Source organism: Phoenix dactylifera, unplaced genomic scaffold (assembly GCF_009389715.1).
Source record: "Phoenix dactylifera cultivar Barhee BC4 unplaced genomic scaffold, palm_55x_up_171113_PBpolish2nd_filt_p 000837F, whole genome shotgun sequence".
Taxonomy (NCBI): domain Eukaryota; kingdom Viridiplantae; phylum Streptophyta; class Magnoliopsida; order Arecales; family Arecaceae; genus Phoenix; species Phoenix dactylifera.
In genome coordinates this window covers 183,165-188,539 of record NW_024068202.1, presented here as the reverse complement: position 1 = coordinate 188,539, position 5,375 = coordinate 183,165, and positions in this window count along the sequence as shown.

Sequence of the window (5,375 nt, the reverse complement as noted above, 5' to 3'; positions counted from 1 at the left end):
GTGTTTTCAAGCTTCCCAAGTGATTTCAAGCTCAACCACTCTCGTGCACTTGGGATTCAAATCTCACACTCAATCCTACGCGCTCCACATCGGAAGAATCAATATCTCCCACGCTTCCAACGGCAAAACGATTCTTCCGGGTTTAATTGTTCATAATTGTTATATTTGCTTTTTAGAGCTTTTATTTTCTTTTGTCAACTCTTTCATTGTGGTGCTTGTTCCAGTCAAGGGACTTGGAACAAGGGAAAGGCGTCCCAAGCCTAAGTGAAATTGGGGGTTTTGGGTTTGTTGTGAGCCCGGTGTAAAACAACGAGTTGGGTAGTGAACTCGCAAAACTACCGTACTGTAATCGTGGATTATAGTGGAAATTCCCAAAGGTGATTTGGAGAGTGGATGTAGGAGCAGTGGAAGCTCCGAACCACTATAAAACCTTGTGTTTGCGATTGACCTTTCTCATTCTTCCTTCTTTACGTTAGTGCATATATTCGTGTGTTTTATTTTTTAATTAGTCAAAAGTTTTTAAAACACCCAATTCACCCCCCTCTTGGGTGACCATCTCTGGGCAACAAGAGTTGATCAAGGATCGAATCAAGGAGGCTTAGAACCAATTCAAGAGTTGAAGACCACTTGATCGATTGATGTGCATGTGCTTGTAATACGACCTAATTAGAATCCATGATCATCACCTATTTAAAGTTTAACTTTATTTGATGCTGCGATTATAACTGCCTGTGATGTACCGTTTGCATGAGATGTGAATGCGAGTCGGGTAGATAGGTTTACATGTGATGTAGCAAACCCAATTGAGACCTAAATTCAAACCTCCTCAATCAAGTCAAGAGTGAACCGACATGAGCAAGTCATATTAGATTAATTGATCTAATTGGTGTCTAGGAAAGCATGAAAGGTAGTTACTTAATTAGGACCTTACTCTCTGAGTAAGGGGAGCCTCCCACCTGCTTACCTGGCCAATTGTTCGATTACCTCTTATGAAGGGCTCAAGTTGCAAACACTAAGACCTGATTAACCAATATTAAGTCAATAGGTCTTCCACTGTAGTAGAGCTGCTAAGGCCTTTCTGATGTTGATTTGTCTCGGCTGGACACAGTGGTCAAGTTGCATCGGGGGGCTGGACCTCTCTATAGACATGAGATGTTGTAGGGTAAAGGTGGGGTTGGGCACCAATAACTGTTAGGTGAGGACCCAATGAGGACTTTATTCCTACGGTTATACGGTGGGTCTGACTTAACTAAGAAATGGGACCAATAACTGTTAGGTGAGGTCTTCATGGCTTAGAGACCAAGTTACACTGCTACATGCTTGAGAAGCATTGTACAAGAGTTGTACACTCATCCATCTATGTGTCACCAATAACTATTAGGTGAGGTGGCATGTAAATTGGTGGGACCGCAGTACCCACTAGAAACCCTAGTCGTGTGGGATTTTCGTTTCCCTACCAGGGGAGTGTGAGGGATTCGAGAAAATAGTGGGAGTTACATTTGTTCTAAAAGACCTTAGAATAGATTAGGATCAAGTACAAAAGTCTAACTAGAATCTTTACTCTCTGCAGATACAATGTCGGCTTCAAACCCTTTGACCCGTATTCTTGAGACCAACCGACTGACCGGAACCAATTACAAAGACTGGCTTAGAAATCTCAAAATAGTTTTGGACTGTGAGAAGATAGGCTACATACTCGATTCAGATATCCCCACACTACCAGCACGTCCTACTGATGTTCAGCGTGAAATGCATAAAAAGTGGTTGGATGATGACATTAGAGTAAAATGCTATATGATGGCATCCATGTCTAATGAACTCCAATGCCAGCATGAAAATATAAAGACTGCTAGGGACATACTGGCACACCTGCAAGAGATGTATGGTGAGCAGAGTCGTACAGCTCGTTTTGAAGTGTCCAAGAGGCTCTTCAAAGCGAAGATGCGCGAGGGGCAGTCTGTCCATGATCACGGTCTGACCATGATCAAGGACCTAGAGGAGCTTGAGAAGCTCGGTATGGACATGCACAAGGAATTACAAGTGGATTTGATCCTACAGTCACTTCCTGATTCATTTGGTCAGTTTATAGTAAACTACCACATGAATAAGATTGAATGCACTAAGACTGAACTAATCAACATGTTGGTAACTGCTGAGGGAGCCTCGAAAGGTTCAAGGGGCAATGTCCTTGCTGCTGAGTTGACTTCTGGTTCCAAGAGAAAGTCTACTTGGAAGAAAAAGAAGCCTGCAAAGAAGCAGAAGAAAGACAAGAAGCCAAAGAAGGAAGTTCAAAAGAAAAAGGCTAACGACAAAGGAAAATGTTTCCACTGCAATGTCGAAGGCCACTGGAAGAGAAACTGTCCTTCATACCTCGAGAGCCTGAAGAACAAGAAAGGTGACACACCTTCAGAAGGTATAGACTTGCTCATAATTGAAACTAATCTAACGGTTTCTTCTACTTCTAGTTGGGTTATAGATTCTGGTTCTAGTGCTCATTTGTGCACTACCATGTAGGGTCTAAAGAAAAGTAGAAGGCTGGCGGAAGGTGCGGTAACCCTTCGGGTTGGCAACGGGGCAAAAGTTGCTGCTGTGGCTGTGGGCACCTACCATCTGCGACTACCGTCTGGATTTAGTTTAATACTTAGAGACTGCTATTATGTACCTGTTGCTAGTAGAAATTTGATTTTTATTTCATGTCTAGCACAGGAAGGTCATGTTTTTACATTTGACAAAGACTGCTGTTCTATTTATTTGAGAAATAAAATAGTCGCACGTGGTTTCATGATTGACAGTCTCTATCATTTACATATGGATGTATTTGTGAATGTTACCGAGCAAGATGTGAGTGCCAAAGGATCCAAAAGATCCAGAGATGAGATAAACCAAAGATATTTGTGGCACCTTAGACTTGGCCATATTGGAGAGGATAGGATGAACAAAATGGATAAAGATGGGCTTCTCGGCTCATTGACTTCCGAGTCATATCCAGTTTGCGAGTCCTGTCTTCAAGGAAAAATGGCTAGACTGCCCTTTGTAGGACATGGGGAGAGGACCACTGAAATACTTACCCTAATACATACAGATGTATGTGGCCCATTCGATGTGCTAGCCAGGGGACGTTATTCTTACTTCATTACCTTTACCGATGATTATTCACGGTATGGGTATGTGTATCTTATGAGACACAAGTCTGACTCTTTTGAAAAGTTCAAAGAGTTCAAGAATGAAGTAGAAAAACAAACTGGAAAACCTCTTAAGGCTCTTCGATCAGATCGAGGAGGAGAATACCTTAGTAGAGAATTCCGGGACTATCTCAAAGAAAACGGCATAGTCTCACAATGGACACCTCCGGGTACACCTCAACTCAACGGGGTGTCAGAGAGGAGGAATCGGACCCTGTTGGACATGGTCAGGTCCATGATGAGCTTCACTGATTTACCTATGTTCCTTTGGGGAGATGCCTTACTCATAGCGATTTATTTATTGAATAGAGTTCCCTCTAAATCCGTTCCTACCACACCGTATGAGATATGGCATGGTAAGAAACCAAGTCTGAGTCATCTCAAGATTTGGGGATGTCCGGCCCACGTCAAGAGACTACAGGCGGACAAACTAGAGGCTAGGACCATAAGTGCTCGTTTTATAGGATATCCTAAAGAGTCATTAGGATACAATTTTTTCGTCTCAGAGGATCACAATGTGTTTGTGAGCCGTCATGCCATCTTCTTGGAAAATCAGTTTATCCTTGATAGAGGCAGTGGGAGGAAAATTGAGCTTGAAGAGAAAGTCTCTGAAAAGCAACGAGTCATGGATCCTATAGAACCCATTCATAAAGAGCCAGTACACGATGTCCCTCAACCACCTCGTAGATCTAGTAGGGTCTCCCATCCTCCCGATAGATACTTAGGTATACTAGAAGAGGATACCGAGGAAATGCTCCTAGTGGGAGATAGGGATCACATACAGGATCCCAAAACCTACAACGAGGCGATATCTGATATCGATTCCGAGAAATGGCTGGAAGCTATGAAGTCAGAGTTAGACTCCATGCATTCCAACCAAGTCTGGACCTTAGTAGATCCACCAGAAGGTATTGTACCTATTGGATGCAAATGGATCTACAAAAGGAAGATAGGTTCGGATGGAGAGATAGAGACCTATAAGGCAAGGCTTGTGGCGAAAGGGTATAGTCAACGCGAAGGCATTGACTATCAGGAGACCTTTTCACCTGTAGCCATGCTAAAATCCATCCGAACATTGCTTGCCATTGCAGCATTTCATGATTATGAAATCTGGCAGATGGATGTGAAAACTGCTTTCCTGAATGGATATCTTGATGAAGATATCTATATGGAACAGCCTTTGGGTTTCACTTCCAGTGATGGAGATCACAAGGTCTGCAAGCTGCAAAGGTCCATCTATGGACTAAAGCAAGCATCTCGGAGTTGGAACACTCGTTTCGATGATGCAATCAAAACGTTTGATTTCATCAAAAATGAAGAGGAACCGTGTGTTTACAAAAAGGTTAGTGGGAGTGCTGTCGTTTTTCTCGTACTGTACGTAGATGACATTCTCCTGATTGGGAATGATATTCCCATACTAACCTCGGTCAAGGTCTAGTTGTCAAAAGAATTCTCCATGAAAGACCTTGGGGAAGCATCCTATATTTTGGGAATAAAGGTCTATAGAGATAGATCTAAAAGGATGCTTGGCCTTTCACAGAAGATGTACATAGAGGAGGTGCTGAAGAGGTTCAGCATGGAAAACTCCAAGAGGGGTCTCTTACCCCTAAGGCATGGAATTCATCTCTCCAAGAAGATGTGCCCCAACACATCTGAAGAGATTCAACGCATGAGTAAGATTCCCTATGCATCGGCAATAGGAAGCCTCATGTATGCCATGCTGTGTACACGACCTGATATAGCTCTTGCTGTGAGTGTCACAAGCAGATATCAGTCGGATCCAGGCAAGAAGCACTGGATAGCTGTGAAGAACAGTCTTAAGCACTTGAGAAGAACTAAGGACATGTTCTTGGTCTTTGGGAGAAGATCAGAGTTGAAGGTAGAAGGATGCACACATATTGATGATAGAAAGTCTACATCAGAATATGTGCAATTGTGATTCAATAAATTGGAAGAGTTCCAAACAACCGATCATTATAGATTCTACCTTAGAAGCTGAATGTTAAGCCGTATCTAAGGGTGCAGTAGAAACCTTCTGATTAAAAGTTAATTGCAGAGTTAGGTGTAATGTCATCAGATGCCATAACACTTTACTGCGATAACATTGGCACCATAGCACTAGCTATGGAGCCATGGTCTCATCAGAAGTCCAAGCACATAGAGCGGCGCTTCCATTTCATACGCGACTATGAT